Source organism: Copidosoma floridanum, unplaced genomic scaffold (genome assembly GCF_036245765.1).
Source record: "Copidosoma floridanum isolate Cflo_tuat_1 unplaced genomic scaffold, Cflo_Japanese_pri ptg000024l, whole genome shotgun sequence".
Taxonomy (NCBI): Eukaryota; Metazoa; Arthropoda; class Insecta; order Hymenoptera; family Encyrtidae; genus Copidosoma; species Copidosoma floridanum.
The window spans coordinates 10,717,011-10,742,993 of record NW_028321901.1 but is presented as its reverse complement, the minus strand read 5'-3'; the positions used below and the strand labels follow the sequence as shown (position 1 = coordinate 10,742,993).

Genomic DNA, 25,983 nt, shown 5'->3' with positions numbered 1-25,983 from the left:
GTCCAGTCACGCTGGACGAAGTCATGATTGACAAGCATGTTACTCGTGAGCAGAGAGAACAGCTGTTGCAGTTACTTAATAAATATCGAGTGTGTGTGTGGCAAAATCGTTGAACGAGATCGGTCTGACTAGCGCTGTGCATATGGATATCGAAGTTGCGAAGGATCAGAGTGTTTTTTGTAAGCCTTATCGCTTAAATGACAGCGATCGCTCTGATCTTCAAGCGGTAATTGATGATTATAAACAAGCGAGTATTATTACCGAAACGAGTTCTGCGTTTGCGAGTCCGGCATGTCTCGTGCGCAGAAAAGATGGTAGCCCTAGACTAGTAGTTGATTACCGCAAATTAAATACCATTACTAAGCCTGTATCATTTCCCATACCTAATTTTGACGAGTTGCTTGAACGTTTTCATGGTGCTTAAATATTTGCATTTTTAGACTTGGCTTGGAGTTATCACCAAATACCGTTGACTAAAAGTGCAAAAGAAAAGACCGCTTTTATTCCGTAACACAGACTGATCAGTTTGAGAGGGTGGTATTAGGACTTACAAATGCACCACGGTATTTTGCCAAACTAATGGACCGAGTGTTAGGTGTAGCGAGACGGAAAGGAATCGTTTTTAGTTTTTTTGATGGTATTTGCGTGTATGCCAAAACTTGGGACGAGTTAATACGGAATACCGAAGAAGTGTTTCAGTTGTTATTGGACGCGAATTTGGCGGTAAATTTATATAAGTGCCTATTTGGAATGTTACAAGTAGAGTACCTAGGTCATGTGTTTGGGCAAGGAGAGCTGCGGCCAGGGGAAATAAAAATCGACGCGATCGAGAGTTTTCACAGATTCGGCAGATAAACTTGACGGATGTCGTTTTTTAGGTTTAGCCAGTTTCTTTAGGCGGTTTGTGCCGCGTTTTGATCAAATCGTAAGCCCGATAAATAAGTTGCTGAAAGGACACGTGAAGTTTAGTTGGGGTGAGGAGCAACGGTGCGCGTTCGCGAAGTTGAAGTGTATGTTGTGCAGCAAGCCCGTATTGAAAATATTTAATCCAAAGGTAGCCATGACTGAGCTCCACACGGATGCTTCAGCAGTCGGGATAGGCTCCATGTTATTGCAAGCGGACGGTGAGAATGAGGTGCTACGTTTAGTGTACGTGATAAGTCGTAGTACCAGCGAGGCCGAGTCCTGGTATCATAGGAGTCGCTTGGAGTTGATGGCGATAGCTTGGGCGCTTGAGCGTTTTCGACCTTTTCTAATCGGGCTGAAGTTTGTTGTTGTAACGGATTGCTAGAGTCTTGTGCATACCAACGTGTGAAAGACTATAAACGCTCAAATTGCGCTGTGGATGAGTCAGATATCTGAGTTTGATCTTACGATTAAACATCAGCCGGGAGAGGCGATGAAGCATGTAGACGTACTGTCACGAGCACCAGCTAGGGAACATAGTGTTGTTCATATCAGTCCGGTATTAATGGTATTTTATGGTAATTTATTCTGATGTTCCAGCGCTCTGATCCCGACTCGGAATTATTGATTGACATATTGAAGAAAAACCAAAAGGAAATAGATAAATTCGAGAAGCATTTGGTGGAAGATTTTCTGTTTGCAAGCGGCTTATTATTTAAAAGAATGGCTAGAGATGGAGGGGAGCGATTATTATTGTATGTGCCAAAAACAATGCGTAAAGCGATAGTTATTAAGTGTCATAATTCATCCAGTCATTTCAGAGTCGATAAGACGGTTAAGCAAATTTCCGAGCTGTATTTTTTTCCGAAGATGCGTAGGTACGTTAAAATGCATGTTGGAAATTGCTTATCTTGCATTTTAGCAAAGTGAAAAAGTGGTCCAGGGGAAGGCGACCTGCACCCTGTCGCGCCAGGGCGGTGCTCATTCGATATAGTGCACATTGACCATGTTGATCCGTTTCCAACAACTACACAAAAAAATGTCTACATTTTAGGGTTGATAAACACGCTCACGAAATTCGTAGTGCTAGAGCCGGTAAAAGATATAAAAGCGAAAACTACTATTAGAAAACTCGAGTCTTTTATTAAAATTTTTGGTGCTCTGGGCAGAATAATTTCTGATCGTAGAACGAGTGTTACGTCTCATAAGTTCCAGGGATTTTGCATAAATTATGGTATTAAACATACGTTAAATTCGTCTAGGCACCCGCAGGCCAATAGGCTGATCGAGCGAATGAACCAGACAATTATTTCAGCGTTAAAAATTGCAGCAAGCGATGATGAATACGTATGGGATGTTCAAGTTAAGGTTGTGGAGCAAGACATTATCTCGAGCGTAAACGTGACGACGGGAAAGGCTCCCTTCGAAGCTTTGCTGGGGTATCTACCGCGTCTCGAAAGAGATGATGGAAGGGAGGTGGCGGAGGCCTGTAAGAAATATGTTCCGCCCAGCGAGCTTCATTGTAAATTACTCGAAAAGATCGAAGCAGAACAAGTGCAGTATAAAGCGCAGTATGATGAAAACAGAGTACGAGCGGCACAGTTCAAAATAGGAGATATTGTATTTATGAAGTGCGCTCCGATTGTCACTGGGCACTCAACTAAATTGCAGCCAGTATTCGTCGGTCCGTTGGTAGTGATAAGAGTAGGCCCGAGCGATACATATCGTGTGAAGCATTTAAATGAATCTAAAGGACGACATTTTATAACTACCGCGCATGCAAGCCAGCTAAAAATTTGGAAAAACGAGTCCTTGGATGTTGAGAACTGCGTTAACTTGAACCATTTTTTATCATTCTATTTTTCCTTTTTAGGATCATAAACATTTTATAAAAAAAGCTATTGAATTTATATGTTCCAGAGTTCGCTGATCAAAAACAAGATGTAAAAAATTATGTTTCAACATGGTGAAGTCAATATAGCAGATCAATACTCGAAATTTCACAAATTTCGCATTTCAAATAATCATACTGTATTTTTTATAAACTTTACAGTAGAAAATGTGTCTTCCTGTTTTGTGATAAAGTGCATGCTTTTTAAGATAGTTCATCACCCGCCACTTTTAACTTAAGTTTACTTAAAAAAATCGTATGTTATGGATTAAATTTTTCTTTTTCGGAATGAATCATAAAAATATATTTCTACCATATTGGTTTATGAGACAATAAAGTTGCAAGTTTAAAATTTTAACGCAAGTTACAGTTAGACTTTCTGAATACAGACAAAACGAACTACTTAAGTAACTAAGAAAATTCTGAAAAGTATACCGTTAAAAAATTTACGATTCGTACTATTCTATACAATTTTTACTGTTGGATCACTAGTATAAATACGAAGTAGTGAATCATTTAAAAATTGTCATGTAACTTGTCTGCTGCATACGTAAATGTCTCATATATTTGGCAACAGAGCAGCCGCATTTATATAGCCATTTGCAAGTGTGTGTGTATGTGTACAGCAAATGTATGACGACTATGACGAGCTGATCGACACTGCTGTCATATCTCAGCAGAACGTGACAATAACCCTGCTATAAAAGGTCGATTCAAAAAATTTCAATCGGTTCCAATGGTAAATCTTAATACCAAAAAATTCCATTAGAACCGATTGATCATATGAACGCCGATTCAAGTCGATTCAACCCGATTAGAGTGAATGCTAAAAAAAAAAATTGAAAAAAAATTTTTTTTATCTCCGAATCATTGTACCACTATTTTGGACACATATAAATTGTTTAAAACCCGGATTCTGTCATTATGAATTTACTATACAAGTTTAAATGTTACAGTGGCGGAGATTTGAACCCGGATCCTTTGAGTCGGGAGGCTAACACTTAGTCGACTGAGCTGAAAGAGACTTTGGCAATTGATGTAATTTTATCGTATATATACTCTACTTAAAGTGCAATTGATATTCATGAAATTTAAGTTGATTTTTATTAATCAGAAATGTATTTGATTCAATTTTTATTTATAGTTTGGAAAAAAAATTTTTCTTTCAATATGTACCATTGTGTGCTTTGTAAATGAATCGACTTTAAGAGTCAAAAGTGGCATTGAATTCAATCGACTTGAATCGGCATTTTGAATCTGGGCAAGTCAGTCAGCTTCAACAGGCAAAAATGGCATTGAATGCAATCGACTTGAATCGGCATTTTGGATGGGAGCAATTGAATTAGCTTGAATAGCAGATTTGTCAGTCTATTTTATTCGACTTTATATGTAATTTTTAATAGTTTAAGTTAATAATCTTTGTTAGTGATTTTATTTTTCTGTTTTTCCTTATTTTCTGACGAACTACAATACAACTCGCAAGTAGACTATATTTAAGTTAACAAACGTTAATTAACTAAATCGAAATACAGACACAATGAAAAATTTAATGATAAAATGTACAAAGTTACTAAGAATTTAATTTGAAAAAGTTAAGTAACAGACTTTAATTAGTGAAAATTGCTACTAAAGCCGATTAAAATGAATAGTGCGTTAAAAATTTTTTATTCATGTCAATAAAATAAAAGTAGGAAAATTGCTCCAAAATGCCGATTCAAGTCAATTGACTTCAGTATCACTATTGCCTATTGAAACCGATTGACTTGCCCAGATCCAAAAATGACGATTTAAGTCGATTGACTTTAATGACACTTTTGACTATTAAAGTCGATTGAAAATGAAAATATCCAAAAGTCCCATCAAAGTCGATTCATTTCAATCGACCAAATAGTGTGAGCCGATTGGACCTATTCAAGTCGATTCAAAATTAATCGGCTTGAATCCGTCTTTTATAGCAGGGAAGCTTTTTTTACATTTAAGCTTTATGCGTATTTTAAATGCACTCTAACAGATGATGATGGATTGTAGATAGGTCTGTGGGTGATAATAGGCTACCTTAAGGAATAGTATATTTCTTACCTAGGGCAGAAAGTATAACTTGCTTATTTGAAAGGCGCGGTTGTTGTATGTTTGTGCCCGAGGTGAGAACAACATTTTTTGCATCGAGGGCTGAAAGTGCAACTTTGCTCCCATGGGCCTTTCCGCTCGCCAATTACTTTTCGCCCTAAGGCGGGAGCAAACTTTCGTTCCAGCAGGGCCAGAATAGTTCTTTCTGCTCATGGGCTGCAAGTATTTAGTAGGCGGAAAGTGTGCCCTAGGGTGCAAAGCACTTCGCCCTAGGGACGAAAAAAAGTTTCAAAATCTTTTTTTTTGTTTTTAATTTTATAACAGTATTACGATCATGCTAATGCACGTCGTAATCATAGCTGTTATAACATAGAAATACACTTCATGACTGCAAAATACGTGATATTATTAGGTTACTAAAGGTTTCAAACAAACACTACGTATTGATGTGACCTACTTTTGATACGTACTCAAATTCGTAACGAAACTACGTAATTATGTTAATTGGGTATATACTTTATCAAAAAACGATAAGACATACTGTCGATTACGAATTGTACAAAAATTACCGTATATTTTTGGAAAATGCAAAATTTGTAAAACTTTGAGTATAGGTCTGCCATATGGTAGTTGCCTTTTTTTAAATTGAATTTTTAATATTACGATATTCATTAGCAACCTTAAATACGTATTATATTATACCTTTTTTACAAAATGCTTATGATTTTAACGAATGAAAAAAGTAGAAGAAAAGTGCATCTTTAGAGCCCTCTAGTGGCCACACTGATCCGCAGCTGATGTTGGTACAAAAAGGGCTTAAGGAGGTTGGATACATATCATCGACAATAGTGGGGGCTCTAATTTAGTTTTTGATTCAGTCTATGTGTTATAAAAAATAAACGTACTTTTTTTGGGCGATCTCAGCCATGTAGTTATTAAAATATTTCAAAATAAAAAATGAACAATTTAACACGGGCTGTTATGGGAACAATGTTGTAACCTAAAAATGACATTCCTTAGTAATAGTTAAAGAATCGATAAAAAATATATTTTGATACTTCAAATACTGCAGATTCATATAAATACTGATTTTTGTCAGTATCCATACTAATTAAAGAGAAAATCACGATTTTTTGAAATAAAAATGAAAACTTTGGTTAGGTTTATAAGATGGATGCATGTATTCCATAAGAATAAGCTGTATTACGTTCTGTCGGTAATGCTGTGAGCTTCCCACACCCTCGACCCCGCTTCCCCTCCCCTCTGAAAGATTTTATCTAACCTCCTTAAAAGAGGAGTTGATGGCTGCTTACACTTGAAAATAAAGAAAAAAAAAGTTATGGAGCTGTCATACTTCCCCAAATTTTGATTTCAATATGAAAAACCACCGTAATATGCTGAAAACCAAACCTACAGAACTTTAAAATAATTTTATCGTTTTACGAAACAAATGCTAACGAAAACGTATTTCTTCATTTTTTTTGACCCACATGATTTTCCCCCTAAAATTCACAAGGTTGCGGTCAAAGTAAAAAAATTAAATATTTGTGACCGTGACTGACGGTGAAGATGTTGGTAAAAAAATCTGAAAATAATACATAATAGCGTTTTCATGGAGTATAATCAATCCCCCAAATCAAAAGGAAAATAAATTTTTTTCTGTTTCGGCTAACGCAACACGTCTTATGTGTAAATTTGTATGTAAGTGTGTCTGTATGTGTGAATCTAATTACATAGAAATAAAGTATTCCAAAACGTAGTAATCTACTTAAGGTAGTTGTTTCTCAATATATAGATCAATCGCATACAATACTAAGGTTATGTTCATATATCATCCCGTATTTTCAAAATATCAGAGAGAAATGTGAATGCAATTGCGTACACTTATACGTACATAACCATATACATCTATCTATTTGTACTCATGTGACAATGTGACGTTGCCCCAAACGCTATACTTACTTGGTTATCTTCCAAAATCAAACGAAAAGCATTTTTTTGATTACTATTACTTTAAAACTATGTGGTAAAAAATTCTCAAAAAAATGTATGTGTTTCTTTACTGTCTAAGGTAGTTTTAAGTAGTTTTTTAATATTTATAGATATGCGGTAAGTTACACTTTTTAAAATAATGGGAATATGTAGTGTTTGCACCATTGCTCCAATGTTAAAAGAGTGATTTTTTGATGAGGATATTTCAATAGCGATGTGGTAAATCGGTCTCAAGTTTTCTACACATTTCTCAACGCTTATATTAGTTTTGCTGAAAATTTCGTATCTTTTTAGATACTTTTGATTTAGGAAACAACTACCTAAAATATTATTGTAAAAATGTCTTTGTCTTTATCAATTATTGCGCAACTTATTTCTATTGGGAAATATACTAATGGCCAAATTGAGTTATACCGTGCGACACATCAGTAGAATATTTATCATATTTATTTAATAATTGATTACTGTTGATACTTAAGTATCACTGATTCCAAGGAAAATATGGTTAACTAAAAATTTTAGAATGTCAGTGGTAAATTATTTCATTACAATAGTTGAAGTTTAATACGAACATTTCTTATTTGAAACTGAAAAAAATTGTTTTTGCAATACTACAGCGTTTTACGTTATCGTTTACTTGGTGCTGCTGCCGTTCTGGCGCTCTGGTCAAGTGCCCAGTTCACCCCACTCTTAAGCCGCCCCTGGTTTCAATGAATTATTAGTGTACAAATGACACTTTAATTTTTTATTAAAATTGTTCCCCAATTTATGAGCAAGATTATTATATTGTCTTCTTAAAACATTATTGTTCAAAAAAAAGCGAAAAAGTTTATGGCTATTTGTACTTCCAAACCTTCTGCAAACATAATCTTTGTCAAACAATTTTGCTCAAGTCCAATAGATTGGTGATTCTACAAGTTACCAGATTAAAGATTTCAAGGTATACGAGTATATGGGTAATTCTGCCGTAACTTGAACTCAGATTGACTTGAACAATTGTTTAAAAAGAAGTTGGTTCGAAAAAATTTTTTTCATAGTATTTCTACTGTTCACAATATCAGTAAAAAATATCTAGAGCGATGCAACTACAAAATTTGCTAGTCAAAAGTTGTACAAAATTTTATAAAAGTCAGTTTTCATCGATTTTCGAAAAATTGTATCTCTTTCTAACACGTGTAGCTAAGCTCCTTCAACAGTTCTAGTATTCTTACTGAGCTCAAATAAAAGCTGGGATCAAGACCTATCGATTAAAAAAAATTTTCTCTATTTAGAGCCTCCATTCAAAAGTTACAGCTATTCCACTTAAAGCGTAAATATCACTAATAATGCGATTTTGGCCAAAATTTACTATTTTTTATAAAATCGCTATAACTTTTCATTGGCACATAAAATTCAAAGATTTTTATTTTGATCATTAGGACTATATTTTTGCTTTCATTTGAGCCCAGATAAAATCACCTAATTGGGATAGGAACTCAGCTGACACGCCAATTGCAAATGTTAATTTACATAAGGTGATGAATTTTAGAAGCTGCGAGAGTAGGCTCTTTAAGTTTAAGTTAGTTTATTGACTTTGTATTTTCTTACATATGCCAGGAGTAGGCTCTTATAGGCTCTCTGCCAGCAATGCCCTCCATTGTTCTATCCTTAAACATTATGGCCAACATTTGAAGCTCCGAGACTAGGCTTTTGAGTTCTGATCCCAATAGAAGGCACCACTTGGCTACCAACATTGGAAGCAGCACCACCGTTTTTGCATTTATGTAGTGAAAAAAGGCCAACTGGACGAAACTCTAAGACACTTGTCTCGTCTCTTAGCCCAACAATGATGAAAAAAAAGTTTGGCTCAAATTGATTTCTGTCGAAAAAAAAAAAAAAAAAAAAAAAAAAAAAAAAAAAAAAAAAAAAAAAAAAAAAAAAAAAAAAAAAAAAACGGTACTTTAAGGTGTGGTAGGGTCAGAATGGAATTTTTAAAGTTTGTAGTATTCAGATGACTCATAGACGTATTACAATGACTTGTCTGCCCATACTTGATTTACTAGCCTCTAATAAAGTAAGAAAGTGGTTGTTCTATAGGGTTCGAAACGGAATAAAATGTTTGTACGCGTGAAATACGCAAAAAAAAGAGTTAAGCTATTCCAGAGGTAACAAGTTCTGGCACTACTGTCTAAAGGATTTGTTTATTTTAGTCTTATACTTTAAAAAGTGACCATTAGTTAGCATTTTCAATCCATAAAGTTACTTGTTTGAACTGATTTTTGTTAAAAAAACTTACTTGTCTTTGTCGATTTTTGGTGTGATTAGGATACAAATTTATAAATTTTAAATAATAAAGGCTCTATTAACAGATTTTCAATTATCAATTTTTTACATTCTTTCTCATATCTTTTTAACAATTTTATCATCCCAGTTACACTTAATTCACTAGTAATATATTCATTAATACTTCTATTTACATCCTCGCAATTTTCTCGCCATTTCGAACATATTTCCCATCTGTTAATTACATGACCTATGGTTTCTGTTTCTTTATTACAAAATTCGAAAAATCTATCAGACTCTTCTAACCAATATTTGTTTCTTAGCCCTATGTTACTACATCTTATTCTAGCTATAATACTAATATCACATTCTTTTCTAAATCTTTATAAATACTTTGGGAATTTTTCAACTTTAAAGTTAGCATAAATATTATGATCAGAATCAGCTCTTATTTATACAGTTTCCTCAATGTACCTAATATATCTAGCATTGCCTCTCTATTTAATGCTACCAAGATCAAATCATCAGCATAAGCTAAAGATGAAACCCTTATACTTCCTACAACCAGGCCTTTTATATTCATAGCCTTAAAAACTCTTTCTTACGATGCTTTATATAAACAGAACAAAATTAGGCTCAGAACGCACCCTTGCCTTACTCCTTTCGTAGTCCAAAATTTTTCTGACAAGTCAATTTCGTTTTTTAGAGTATTTATAGTTTCTTCGTAGATTTTCTTTATTCTCTTAATTAAATATTCGCTAATCCCTTCTTATTTTGTTACTTTTCAAAGCATCTCTCTCGAAAGTGTCAAACGCTGCCTTCAAATCCACGAAGGTCACGTATACCTTCTTCTTTCGCGCCTTGGCCTCCTGGACAATGTGGCTTAAAATGTACTCGTTATCCATAGTAGACCTTGTTTTCCAAGCCCTGCCTGACCTTCTGGTAGTATTTTTTTCTTCTGTATTTCCTCAACTAGTATTTTTCTTAGTATTTCTACATACACCTTATAAGCTGTTAAAAGAAGAGAGACTCCCCTGTATAGCTTACTCGGTATATTTACATCATCTTTCTTTTACAGTGAAACAATAACTATAACTCCAAGTTATAACAATAGCTACAATAACTACAACAATAACTACAAGTTTCCTTCGCTATATTTCCAGACTTCGTTTGGGATTTCATCTATGTCTGCTGCTTCTTTCTTTTGTAATGCTAAGGTTGCTTGTACGATTTCCATGTATGAGATCTCATTGGACCCTAAAACTTTTTATGGTAACGTCTCTTCTTTCTTCTAACCTTCTTCCTTTGCTCCCCTCTATAAGCGTCCTAAAATGTACCTCCCACTCCTCCAACGTTGTATTTTTTTTTTACAATTTTACTTTTTCTTTGTATTTTCGAAAAATTTCCACACATCTGATTTGTTCTTAATGCTACGAAAATGAGCTTGTTCCATTTCTTTGAATTCTATCTCCTTGTCCTCACATAATTTCTTCCACTCTCTCCTTTCTTTTAAATACACATCTTCAATTATTTTATTTTTTCTCCATTTATAGTACGACGTCCTAGCCCTTCTTATTTTGATCCTACGTGCTTGGTCCCACCACTTTTTTTCTACTAATCTCCATGGCCTAACTACAATTTCCTTCTTTATAACTGCCTCGTTCACAATATCTTTAAAATCAGACCAGGCCTCTTCAACACTGACTATTCTCTCTGTCATCAATTCTTCGTAGAGGTCGTCGGACCCTCGTATAAATTTTATAATATCTTATTCTCACAATGTAAACACTTTTTTTTCTCTACATGACGTTTTGCTCACTATTTATTTCTTTTTTCCCTTTTTTAATATGTCACTTAAATTACCAGAATTGTACACTGACCATTTTATTATTTGATTCCACTTAACATTCAACTGCCCAGTAAAAAGTTCTTAGCTGAATTTATAACTAAAAAAATTGCAGATAAAGCAGCTAAAAATTTAGCTGTATCATGTGTTTTTTTAGCTATATCTGAGTGTATTTTCAGCTTATATTTTCAGCTGAAAATTCAGCTGTAATTCGATGTACGTATGCAGGCTAATTTGACAGCCATAGTTTCAGCTTATATTTGTAACTGTATTTTTAGCTAAAAATTCAGCTGTAATTCGATGTACGTATGCAGGCTAATTTGACAGCCATAGTTTCAGCTGTATTTTCAGCTTATATTTGTAACTGTATTTTTAGCTAAAAATTCAGCTGTAATTCGATGTACGTACGCAGGCTAATTTGACAGCCATAGTTTCAGCTGTATTTTCAGCTTATATTTTTGACTGTATTTTTAGCTGAAAATTCAGCTGTAATTCGATGTACATATGCAGGCTAATTTGACAGCCATAGTTTCAGCTGTATTTTCAGCTATTATTTACAGTTGTATTTTTAATTAACAATTTAGTTATTTATGATGGATTGCAATTGCACGATTCGAGAAACCATTAACAGCCTCTTGCACAACTATGTTTTTGAATGTTTTTTTGTAGCCGTATTTTTCTAAAAACTTAGCTGTAAATTTATAATAGGTTAAAAGTTTTTAGCTAATTTTTTTTTCACTCAAATTTTTTAGCTAAAAACCAGAACTGATATATTTTTTTGGAATGACATAACTGTAGGCATAGGTAATTTTGTATGTTTCATTTTTATTTTATTTGTTTGTACTTTTACAAATAGTGGTAATCAGAATTCATCAATATAATATATTTTTAATTTTAATATCAATTACATATTAACGATAGTTAAAATATACACATTATGAATAGGCTATCATTGCTGGTAAAGGTGAAATGTATGTGTGATCACCTACTACCATTAAAATGCATATTTTGTCGATTTCATTTATTTCTATAATACTAACATTTTTTTCAGTGTTTATAACATTTTTAATACATGTGCATCTGCTTAACATTCCATTATTAACATTGATTTTATAATATGTTATCACCTCCCGATTATTAATTGGATCGATTAAGAATTAAATTATTGGCCCAAAATCGCAATTTTTTAATTGAACTACTGTATTACTAGTTCTGTTAAAATTTTTTTTTTAATTGATATAAACAATTATTAATAATCGCTCTGTGATAAGCTTGTGTTACATTTGACAATCCACTTTCATTTGGTATAGGTAACTGTGGCATATTAGGAACATCAAAATATCTACAAGTCATAAATTTTTCGCTTTTATAAGTATTTCTCATTAATAATTCGTTACAATATCGTAAGGCAGGCGAAAAAGCATTGCGATTACAAATAAAATCTTTTATAATTATAATACTGCTTTTCATTCTAATATTTGTACATATTTGGTGAATTACTCTTTTCGCTGCGTGTATCGCCTTTACTATCTGTCCATTTCCTGACTCAAACGCATAGCCGTTAGGGGCCCATAATGGTCCCCAATTGCAAACACTTCGTGTTATGTGCGTTAATTGGTGTATGTTTGAACGTCATGGCTTTTTTGGAATGAAAATATTCCGTTTTTGCAACGAATTCGCTTAAATAATGGTTTGCTACAGTTAAATCGTTTGAATTTATATTTTCATTCATTAGAATAGAAAAGGCCTGAACTAGAAAACTCCAGTGTTCAACATAAGGTGCAAAGGACGGTTGTTGAACAGCTACTTCATGTAACAGAGGTAAACTGTAAAATAGCAACCAATTCTCCCATTCACGACTTTTCCAGAAATTTCTATCGTAAACAGATCTTGATAATCGAGATACATGGCTTGGAACTTTAAAAGAAGTAAACTTGTCTTGCAAAAATTTTATATTATATTTCGACAACGAATAGCTTTTCCTACTACAATTAAACCAATAATCAGTGAATTGTTTCGCAACGCCTAGAGCAATACTATGCATTTGATTAGGTACAAAACCTTCTATAATAATAAATGCATTTAAATTAAAAAGTGGAGACGCAGCTCTTACACCATCAACATGAGAGTTCGTTTTATTTGTTGGCAAGGTAGTTTGACGTCCGATGACCCTGAAAAGGACCAGTCAGCTTCTTAAGTAAACTCTTTCTTGACTGAAGTTTCCAGCAAACGTGATTGCCTCTATCCCTGAGGGTGATCTTCTCTGGCCTACTATTGTAGCACCACTCTGATCGGGAGGAAAATTACAACGTCTGAAGCTTTAGAGCTAGTTGTAAAGCTCTTTCCCGACGTCTCCTGGTAGAAAGTCGAAGTCGTTGGTGTCTAAAACACGGTATTCTTTGCAGACTTAGTTATTATTATTGTTCTTAATGATAAACAGCCAGCTGTGGGTAGCTTTACTCATTTCGTTGGAGTCTCTGTGTACGAAGACCGTACTCGAGGTACGCCGCTGACCAAAGAATATCTCGTTTTCAGGTCGTTCCCTGGATAACCAACCGCTCATCGTTAGTAGGAAAAGTGGGCTTGGAGAGTACCTTCTCTATAGGTATACCGTTGGGACGACCACTAAGAAGGAGGCCGTTGTAGCTGCCCGTACTCTTCAGGGCTAGTTGTCTTCCCTGGTTTGCATTTGAAGTAGACATTTCTCTGACGGCACCAGGTCGGATGGTTAAACGGTCACCAAAGTCTGTAGTATTGCAGCAGGTTGTATTACGCTCTATTTAGACACGTCTCTGGCTTACCAGAGACGTTGACGTTCCCTGAACGCCGACTTTTTCGTGACACTCGGTTATCTTGGCGATCCGGTGTACAACCGATTTATTTCGCTTGCCCATGAAAGAAGAGTGTCATTGGTAGTCGGGATGCCCAGCTGCACGACTAACGACTCTGTTATAGGTGTATTGCCGATGAACGACTACGATATTGTACAACTCTATGGGGCATCTTATAACCACTCTTTACTATCTCTGATTGCGGGAGGCTTCAATTTTACCTCGACGCCACCTAGCAGATCCTACTGAACTAAAGCTCAAATCTACCTTATTTTGGCAAAACTTTGAGCTTATTTATCGCTAATGTTATTAATTTTTTCAAGAAAAAAACTATTTGAAAACCATCTCGGAATTATCAAGAATCGGTATGCAAAATTTCAGCAAAATCGGTTCAGTAGTTTTCGTGGTTAGTGATTACAACGGTTTTAGCGACTTTGCTTTATGTATTAGTAAGATTATAAATATAATAATAACTCAAGCGCCAATTACTACACAGATTTGTCCATAGGTGATTGATATTTTTCAAATCTTTGTATTAAAGTGCGTTTATTTTCAAATTCACAAGCCAAAGGTTATCCTTTAGAAAATTTGTGGTCAGCTCTCAATTTATTAATTTTTTTCTACGTAAACCTCAATGAAATCATTGTTTAGGGGATAATGGCTACGCACAATCAACGGTACTTTCTTTTAATACCAGCACAGATCGTGCTTGTAGGATCTTCTTATTATTTATACACACAAGAACTCGTGGGAACTCGTTGTCCTGTAGAGCACTCTAATGGTATTTTGGTTAAAGTTTGAATACCATTACATAAATGTAGAAAACTTCATTATTCACCAAGAAAAATTGCAAATATTATGAATACTTGTGCAATATTGCATAATTCTAGAAAATGACATGGGTTAGTTCTAAATAAGTTATTTAATAAGTAAAAGAGTAGACTTATAAACATACGTGCGCACATCACAATATTGTATCGCTCACAGTATGGCTGTTTCACAAAATCAAAGGGTCGATCGTACAAAACCTACGTAATCAAAATACAGGTAGAAAGGGTTTATTAAAATATACTAATTGAGCTGAGCGGGTGGTTGAGTTTGGATTTGTATTAGACTCGATTATTTTATTTTTTTTAATTTAAAGAAAATTACAAAGATAAAAGTCATGATTACATTTTTGAAATACATAGCCTAAGATATCTTTTTCGTGCTAGAACTAAAACGCCAAAAATTATTATAACAACAAGTTTTGCTTTTAAATTATATTTATATTATTACACAATTTTCAACGTTGACGTTAACGTTTTTTTTTTATTGGTAATGTACGCGGAAACCATGGATATGTTGCCGGCATTGCAGAACGAGATCAAATTATAAATCAGCATTATAATTAACAATTTAACAACTGCCCAGGTAGCGCAATTTTAGGCACTGGCATTGCATAAGTCTGCAGCTAGTCATGCTTCCAGAATCTTACGTGATTCTGGTACGAGATGAGTGCGTCATGCACTTGCACAAAAAGTGCTTAAATCTTGCGCTTAGTCAAGTGCGTTATTTACAAAATAAGTAGAAAAACGTCAGATTATGAAAACAATTGTAAATGCTGTTAAATATGATTCACTTGAAAAAAAAATTTTTTAGGTTAACGATCTTTGAGGCTAACTTTAGAACAAAAACACTTATTTTTAAGTACAGTCTCATAAACTATGTCTATGTTAAAACTTTGTTCTAATAAGGCAATGCTTTCTTCAGTTATAACATTTAATAGAATCATATTTAGTATAACTTTTTTAAATTATCAACATAATCAATACGGAGACTTTTAATTTTTTTCCTACTACATAAAGTTTTGTAAATAAACTTTTTTAGCATTATGCGACTAATTTTCTTGTCAATGGAAGGTTTTTTATAATTGTATAAGACTTTCTTTATACATTATTAAACCTGTAATACAAAAATTATAACATAGAAATAGAGGAAAATTCAATGGGAATATATATGATAACCATAATATTTTTGATGATGAAATTATAATAAATGTAATAAGAATTATAATCATGTTTATGGTAATAATATTAATAATAATGATAATGTAAATAATACTAATAATTATAATAGTAATAATAATATTCACAATAGTAATGATAATACTGATAATAATTATCGGGCTCTGCGGTGAGGGCGCTCTTCGCACCGGCAGCGTTAGGTGAGGCGGATTCAATATCGGAACTTTTTATAGCTATATATACGATCTAGGGAGAATGTTCTGTCGAGCAGACAGCAGTGAAGGGGCATTGCCAAAGACGATACCAACAACGCGCGAAAATTAGAAATTGTAATAATCATAATACACGCGCCTATTACCGAATGACCTGGAGCGCTTACTGGTCACTTTGTTAAACGATATATTATTAATTAATACCTCAGGCGCCTATCACCCGATGACCCAGGGTGCTTACTGGCCTCTCTATTAAATAATAAAATAATAAGCAATAATACAAGCGCCTATCACACAACGACTGGGGGTGCTTACTTGCCTCTTTATTAAATAATAAAATATTAATTAATAGCACAAGTGCCTATCACCCGATGACCTGGGGTGCTTACTGGCCTCTCTATTAAATAATAAAATAATAAGCAATAATACAAGCGCCTATCACACAACGACTGTGGGCGCTTACTTGCCTCTCTATTAAATAATAAAATATTAATTAATAGCACAAGTGCCTATCACCCAATGACCCGGGGCGTTTACTCTCTTGAAAAAAACCATAACCGTTAACCACATAAGAAAACCGTATATAAAAACCATAAAGAATCATGTGGTTCTTCTACTCCGTTTTCATGTGGTTTTTTGTCTGAAATAACAATGATTATAAAAATAAAACAAAAAAATAAAAAAAAATTCCTTTAAAGTGGATTAAACTTTCACTATCAGATTCTTAGCCAAGTATCTTATCCATTGGCCTAGAGTAGACTTAAATCTAGCTACCAATTTTTTATCCTTATGGGTACAGAAGGCATAGTATTCTATTATTTGTATTTGTGCACAACTGATTTTTCATATATAAGCTACAGTAGACTCATGTGTATTATTTACATGCTATAAATTTAATATTGTTATTAATAATATGTGTTAAGAAATTTGTCTTCGAGATAAAATTTCTACGGAAGATGAAACTTAAATTTAGTTCGCTGATTATATGTACCAATATACTACCGTCCTTAGTCATGCATTATCTAGTTATTATATCGATATTTAATGAACAACTAATCAAAACAAAAATTATTTTTTGCCATTTAATTGTAAATAAAAAAAATTACTTGAATATAAATATACTACTGTTATGTTGTAAATGAAAATTCTTGAAATTAATAGAAGTGTGTTCAAATACCAATAATATAATGTTATACCTTTCGTAGCTCATAAAGACGAAAAATTATCTGCCAGCATCAAGTCTACTCTAGTAAATTTTATCTTGGTACCAAATATCTTAACACATATTAATAACAATATTAAATTTATTGCATGTGAATAATACACACAATTCTACTGTAGCTTATGTATAAAGAACTAATTATGCACAAATACAAATAATAGAATACTATGTATTCTGTACCTATAAGTATTAAAAATTGAAAGCTAAGATCAAGTCTACTATAGGCCAATGCATAAGATTCTAGGCTAAGATTTTGTAAATTACGGTTCAAGCCACCTTACAGAAATTTTTTTCTTTTGTTTAATTTTTATAATCATTGTTAATGAGTCTTTAAGATTCCAAAATACTTGAACTTTAGTCGAAATATTTTTTTATGAAATGAAAAGTACGTAAAAACCATATGATTTTCATTGTTAAACCACATGGTGATTAGAGACAAAAAATCACATGAAAACTGAGTAGTAAAACCATATGATTCTTTCTGGTTTATATACATGGTTTCTTATGTGATTTACTGTTATGGTTTTTTTGGAGACAGTACTAATCGCTTTATTAAAGAATATATTATTAACTATTAGCACAAGCTCCTATTATCCGATGACTTGGGGCGCTTACTGGCCACTCTATTAAATAATAAAAAGTTAAATAATAACGCAAGCGCCGATCACCCGATAACCGAGTGTGCTGCTTGTGTTTAATTAACATTTTATTCATCGGGTGATAGGCACTGGTATTACTGCATTACTGCTTAACATTTTATTATGTAATAGAAAGGCAATTGAGCGCCCCGGGTCATTGGGTGATAGGCGCTTATGCTATTAATTAATAATATATATTGTTTAATAAAGTGACCAGCAAGCACCCCGCATCATTTGGTGATCGGCGCTTATGTTAATAATTAAAATTTTAGTATTTAATAGAGTGGCCAGTAAGCGCCCCGGGTCATCGGGTAATTGGCGCTTTTGCTAATTATTAGTAATATATATCGTTTAATAAAGCGACCAGCAAGCGCCGTGGGTCATTTAGTGATAGGTGCTTGTGTTAATTATTCATATTTTAGTATTTAATAGGGTTTCCAGTAAGCGCCCTGGGTCATCGGGTGGTAGGCGCTTGTATTATTGCTTATTATTTTATTTTTTAATAGAGTGGCCAGTAAGCACGCCGGGTCATTGGGTGATATGCACTCATTTTATTAATATTACAATTTTTATTTTCGCGCGATGTGGGTACAGTCTTTGGCAATGCCCCTTTACTGTTGTCTGCTCGGCAGAACATTCTCCCTAGATTGTATAGCTATACACACGATCTAGGGAAAAAGTTCCGATATTGAATCCGCCTCACCCAAAACTGGTGACCGGGCCTGTGCTCAGGGGCAGCTTAAGACATTCTTACGGAAGCTCCTATCCACCATCTATAGGCAAGCTGCTTGCTTTCCTCAAAATAGGCAATGCAACTACTTTAAGCGTTGCCCAAAAAGCATAATCAAAACAAAGCGTCATAACCTGTTTTCGGTTCTTTCGGAAATTAAAAAACATTGTAAAAATATTTGCAGCTTCTATTCGCCATCTATAGGTAATAAGCTACTTGCTTTCCTCAAAATAGGCAATGCAACTACTTGCGTAGTTAGAACCACAGTTTACTTTTTAATGATAAATGGATGGTCATAATAGTTACCCGTTTACTAAAATTTATGTATGTACTCTTAAAATTAATAAATATTGTAAAAATATTTGCTGAAAGATCCGAAAACAGGTTATGACGCTTTGTTTTGATTATGCTTTTTGGGCAACGCAAGTAGTTGCATTGCCTATTTTGAGGAAAGCAAGCAGCTTGCCTATAGATGGCGGATAGGAGCTTTCGTACATTCTGGTACCCTGGGCAACTGACCAGTTTGGCGCCCTACATAGCCCTACAAATTTTGGAGATGGTTAGTACTTCATGAGAAAATTATTTAGTAATTTTGTCTAATTTTTTGACAAACATCTTCGCCGTCCGTGACGGTCACAAATTTCGAGTTTTTTAATCTGACCGCGCTGATAAAAGTGGTGTTAGAAAAGGATAATAACTGTACTAAAAATTCCTATATTTTTCGGAAAAGCTAAGACATACTTACTTTACGACGCCAATGGTTACGTTTGAAACAATTTTTATTATATTTAAAGTCATTATTTTTGTGTAGCAGCCGTACAAAAATAATTACATGGTATAATAAAAATTACTATGTCTAACATAGTAAAAATTGTGATAGTACAATTTTTGCTATACAATATTGTAAATTTGATTCTAATCGTTTTAAAATTTTCCACATTTAAAAGTAGAATTTGCTCTTTTACATAGTAAAATTTCTCATTCTACTGCATTGCCATTCAGTATAGTAAAAATTACTATGATCGGAAGTAAGTTTGTACAACATCTATAGGTATGCACGCCTATTGATTTTCAAATTTAAGGATAAATTAATGTAATCAGGACAAGAAAAATATTTTTTAATTTATAATGGTTGAAAATGGATACCTGCAGACAATTAATTTGAAATCGATTGATTATTCGTTGTTAACAGTGTTGTCTACAGAAAATCTACAAAAGACGAAAGTTTAATTCCCAGTCACTGCAGATCTCTTTTAAAATAAAATACTTTTAAAACACTTCGGTAAGTATCTGTATTCTAAAAGGAAAAAAATATCTATACACAAAAAAACTGTTAATCTTAATGTTCTGTTAGTTACACATATATATATTTCGTGTACAACATGTATGTGTATGTATATATTTTTTATTTTACTTTAATATAAAAATTATTTCTGCACAAAGTAAAAATTACTATGTCACATAAAAAATTTTAATGTAATCCGGTTTTACTGTGTAGCATGGTTATTTTTATAATATGGCGAGTATTATATACTATACAATACAGTAATTTTTATAATAGTTGTAGTTCTTTTTCTAACACAACTTTTCTCAGTGTGCAAATTGTAGAATACAATAAAATTATTTAAAATTTGTAGGTTGGGTTATTAGCATATTACAGCGACTTTAGATATAGAACAGTGTATTTCTTACCTAGGGCAGAAAGTAGCACTTGCGCGCTTAAAGGGTACAATTGTTGTATGTTTGTGCCCGAGGTGAGTGCGACATTTTTTGCATCGCGGGTGGAAAGTGCAACTTTATGCCCATGGGCACACTTGCCTCCCGCCAATTACCCTAGGGCGCGAGCAAACTTTCAGTCCAGCAGGGCCAGAATGTTTCTTCCTGCCCGTAGGCGGAAAGTAACTAGTAGACGGAAAGTAGGCCCTAGGGTGCAAAGCACTTTGCGCGAGGGACGAAAATATACGTTTCAAAATTCTTTATTGTTTATAATTTTACATCAGTATTACGATCATGCTTATGTCCGTCGTTATCATATTGTCAAACTGTTTTCATGTAGACCTACGCTTTATGACTGCAAAATACGTGATACAACTAGGTGACGAAAGGTTTTAAACAAACACTACATATTGAAATGACGTATTTTTGATACGTCCTCAAATACGTAACGAAACTACGTATACATTTTCAATTGGGTATGTAATTTATCGAAAAACAACAAGACTAAGTTATAAAGATTCCATACTTTCCAAATCTTTGATTTCAAAGTGAAAAAGTACCGTAATATGCTGAAAGTCTAACCTACAAAATTTTAAAATAATTTTATCGTATTTTACGAAAAAAACGTTAACGAAAACGTATTTCTTTTTTTTTTTTTGACCCGCATATTCATTATTTTTTATTTCATACGCCGCCCCTTTCGGGTTTGGAGGGGTTCCATTACACATTTAACATTCTTTTTACATAATAATTTAATAATTTTTATTTTATCTTATATTATCTTCATTTCTATTTGCACAAATTTTCAATTCTACTTTAGCTTTATATTACATAATCATTCATGAAAACAAACAATATCAATTTATATCTTCCAAAATTCAAAAAATAAAAAAAAATAAAAATAAAACAAAAATCAAAAAAACGAAAATTAAAAAAAAATTCAAAAAAAAGAAAAATTCAAAAATTCAAATAATAATCTCCTTTTTTTAATTTGTCCTATAAATTTCTCTCATTCTTCTTTCTTCACTGCACTCTTTTTTTTTCTCTTCTTCCTTGTCCTACAATTCATTTATTTCTCTTCTCTACTATAAACTTTCTTCATTCTTCTTTCTATTGTTTATTTTCTGCTTCCTTTCTTTTTCAGATAACACGTTCTACAATCATTAATCCTACAATCCATCTAATCAACCCCATCTTCCATTATCCATAAATCCTGTCTCAAATATCCCCACTTTTCGAACTAACTTTTATCACCCCTCTTTCCACTTTAAGCCTCAGTTCGTATCCCAACCCTTTAAACTGGCCCTGCCCCTTTCCCATACCCAGAGTGCCTACGGAGTTTATCCCTGAGTCTTCTTAAGAGCAAAACCAGCCGTTGGACTTGAGAACACGTCTCAGATAGATTCATCTTTTTAACAAGTTCTTCTTACCTTATCGAACGCTTTTTGAACAAAGTTAAACAAAGATTAAACTACATTTTTTTACTTTACTTTTCCGTGGATTTTGCATTCTTTAATTAGTTTGCTCTACAGCATGGCAATCAAGTAATTTTCACTCCTCTAGGTATCAAGTATTTTATGTCTTACGGCTCAAAATGTTTAGCAGACCCAAATATTTGCTTACGAGCATAAAACAGCAGTTTACGCTTTTATAAAAAAAAAATCTAGTTTGTAACTTGGACATAAGTCATACTATACAAGCCCTTTAGGTGTGTTAGTTGCTCTTTATGCTTGTGTACAAGAATTAGTATTTTTTGTGTAATAGACAAAGTATGATTTTTTAAGTATAATGAGGTTCAAAATTGATATTATGCCATAGAGCTTGATGAACAAGTGTATTAGGATATCAGTTATGATTTGGAGACACATTGCATTCTTGCATATTACAACGTACGTCACTTCTCTTAGACGTTACTTAATTTAACGCCTTTTACATTACATTCGATTTCCCCTACTCTGCTTGGAGTTTACAAGTACCTATTTGCGCTTTCAAGTAAGTACATGTATGTGTATGTACAAATACATCACAAAGAGATGTAGACCAAGAGATTAACAAATTTAATGAAATAGATAACATCTTGAATTGAAAATTAAAAGCGGTCAAGCAATTAGGAGGAAAGAGGTTAAATGATAAGAACAGGGTCATCATAAAATTAAACAATCACTGTGAGAAACAAAAAAAGATTGAAAGAAAATTATAAACGGCTGGTTAATAATGCTCAAAAAGAGAGACATATTGAAAAGATGAATTTCAGATTTAGCGAGTAAAAAGGGTTAAAAGGGCAGTATGTTCGAAAAGCATTTGAAAAATAAACTAAAAATATTTAGGACTCATAATATCAAACCACATTAATTCTTCTTCAAAAAAATTATCTTAAGAAATAAGTAAGAATGAGAAAAATATCCTCCCTTAAAAATATCTTGTATTAAAAGTGCCACCATCTATGCATATGCACCTCTTGATACAATGATTGAGATGTATCAACATTCGCTTGCATACCATTGGTCGTATGAATTTCTTATTTACCGTCAAGCATTAAAATCACACAATTACTTTATCGGGCTTTGGTGAAAGCCAACTCTGGAAATTAAGAATGAGAAACTTATGTAAACTTACGGGGCGAGTAAATGTACAGCTCCTTGGTAGCTCAAGTGCACGGAAAATTGTTGTTACCAGAATAAGCTATACCAAAAGTGATGAGCATAGAAAAATAACGTACAGGTCTTGAGATTTCTGCAACCAGTCTCACATTTTTACATACTTATCTGGATCACCGAAAAACCTGTGTCTAGTCGGTTTTATAACTATACTAGTACAAGTTTTTCAATAGCTTTGGTACAGGATTTTTCTGTACCATGGATAGTCCATTAAATTATCATACTGCGCATGGCTTTCTACTGTACCGTCTACCGCGCGTAATACGTGCGCTTATATACAGTGGAGCTATATATATATATATATATATATATATATATATATATATATATATGCATAAATGTATGGGATTGTCATTGTTATTTTGGCTCAATATGTAAATTGTTCTTTGCGAGTAAAAACTTATATGCATGCATATATATCCAAACATGTTGATGAATATTCATTACAAGTATACTTATATACATACAGCTCCCAGCCACATGATGGCTCTGTCGGTAGCGTGTCTGTCTACAGATTTTGATGGCCGGAGTTCAAATCCCACTCTGGACAAAAATTATTTATTAAAAAATGAGGTTTTTTTCTCGGTGGAATTTGAGCTTCATTAAATCTACCTATTTCCCTACCGTTTCACATACCGTAGATTAACCAACGTATGGCTAAATACACTATACAGTATCAAAATAGCCATGTCTGAGCCCCTTATAAGGGGCGATGACAAAAAAAAAAAAAAGTATACAGCTACGTCTGTATATATATATACATACTGACATTCTGAATGCTCCCACTGGCCGACTAACCTTCTGTACTGGTACAGGAAAAACCCGTACCACGTATCGGATTTTGACGTACTAAGCATAAGGTTTAGCTATACTCAATAAGGTACTTTAAAGTATACTACCGTACCAAATATACCAGTACACATTTTTCTTGTACAGAGTATCGAAAATACTTGTACTAACATATAGAACCTGTTTTTCTGGTAACAACAATTTTCCGTGTGGTAGAGCAACTGTCTAGTAAACAGGAGATTGTGTGTTCGATCCGCACCCGGGGAGAATATTTTTCTCATTCTGATGTATTTCAAAATTTTCTTGAAGAAGAATTTATGTGGTTTGATATTATGAGTCTTAAGTATATTGGATATTGAAAAAAAAGTGGCATGTATGGATGATATAGAGTGCTTGTATTGAAAGTGCCGCCATCTATGCATATGCACCTCTTGATACAATGATTCAGATTAACAACATTCGCTTGTTACATATATATATACCATTGGTCACATGAATTTCTTATTTACCGACAAGCAATAGAGTCACACAACAGAAAAAGTTGCAGCTTAAGCCGAGGGAACAAAGTAAGGGTTTATTATTAAAAACTCAAAATGGGTTACATACTTGAAATAATTTTTGGATCAAATAACCAGAGGATGAGTCATAAAGGAGAACAATGGTTCAATGGTTTGATTAGATAGAGAAAAAAATAGTACGAGGTGAGAAAATATCATATTAAAATCGGCTAGCATCTAGTTCAGGAGTGTAGACCCATCTACTTGCAAAGCATACACAAATATATAGTGTTGAAGGGACAACATCAATATCGAAACATTAGAAAACATATTTTTTAGTAAGTCAGCTAAAAAAAGGCTGATGAAGACTTAATATGGGACATACTCATTTCGATATCTATTGAAAAAAAAAAAAAACATTTTTTTGGTAGGTATAGTTAAGTGAATTTTTCAGTAAATTAAATTTAATTATGAAGTTAAAGTTTTTATGCTCATTCAGCATAAAAATTATATAGAAATAAGAAGATATTATGAGAAGATATCTTTCATTGTAAAATAATGAAAGTTAAAGATAAATAAATTTTTGTTGAAAAATTAATGTTTTGAAGTAATGTGTACACCGCTTCTCTTTATGGCGATCTGTTAAAAAATTTTTATAGTAGTTTTCGTTGGATAAGTCCCGTCGTCTGCGGGGCTACTTTGCAGCACGAGGAACCTGCGAAGCAAGGCTCGAGGAACGTAAAGTAGCGGTGAAGCGATAGCGCTTATATGGTGAATCCTATTTTTCATACCGATGGCACACCAGTCTCTCAAAAATTCTCGAGGTTGGAAATTAGTAGTTTTCCTACGAGTTTGAAAAGTCTTTGTTTGCGAACCGAGAGGTTTGCGGCCCGAGCCGTATTAAAAGTATTTTTCCGCCCTCGGGTGGTTTTGGGAGGCTGGTACTTCCTCGGGCAAAAAAGCAGTTTTCCGATACTCGTTCGGAAAGACTCCTTTACGAACCTCGTTACGGACGCAAACAGAGACTTTTCAAACTCGTAGGAAAACTACTTTTTTTTTTTTAGTATTTCCAACGGAATTATACTCTTGGAGAGTTTGATTACGATGTACTTCATCATCAGTTCTTTGAGCTGTTTACAAGTTACTTAAAAATTGATGTGGAAGATAGGTATTTTTTTACTTAACCTGGAAAAACTGTAAGCCTGACTTTCTTATAACTAACTTCACTATTCGTCTTGTTATTGCCAAACTATGTTGTTGAGTTTGGGAAAGGCTTTTTTAATATGAGAAAAGATTTAATTTTCTTACCATGGGCACAAAGTGCAACTGCTGCGTTGCGCCCTTGGACCACACTTTGCGCCCTAGTAATCATTTTAGACCTACGGGCAGAAAAGTTTTTTGCACCCTCCGGGCCCAAAGTGATTTTCTGGGCGCAAAGTGTACCCAAGGTTGCAAAATTGTACTTTGCGTCCCTGGTAAGAAAAACAGTATACGTGATTCAGATACCAATTTACGACAACCGCACCCTTCGGGCACTCATGTTTGTACTGTGCCCTAGTGACATAATGTACCATTTAGATACTTTTGATTTTTTTTAATAAAAACTGACGTTATTAGCTTAACTGATATAAGCTCTGGTGGAGATACATGAGATCTATAGTCGTACGACAAAAATGTTTTTGTAGTAACTTCATCTTTTCTATCTCAAAATTATCTTTTAC

At 33.6% G+C, this 25,983-nt stretch overlaps 1 protein-coding gene across 1 annotated transcript in view; it reads left to right on the top strand.

Moving 5' to 3' along the window:
* Nucleotides 1–25,983, top strand: part of ND-75 (NADH dehydrogenase (ubiquinone) 75 kDa subunit) — a 380,915-nt gene that overhangs the window by 138,383 nt on the left and 216,549 nt on the right. The window lies entirely within an intron of this gene.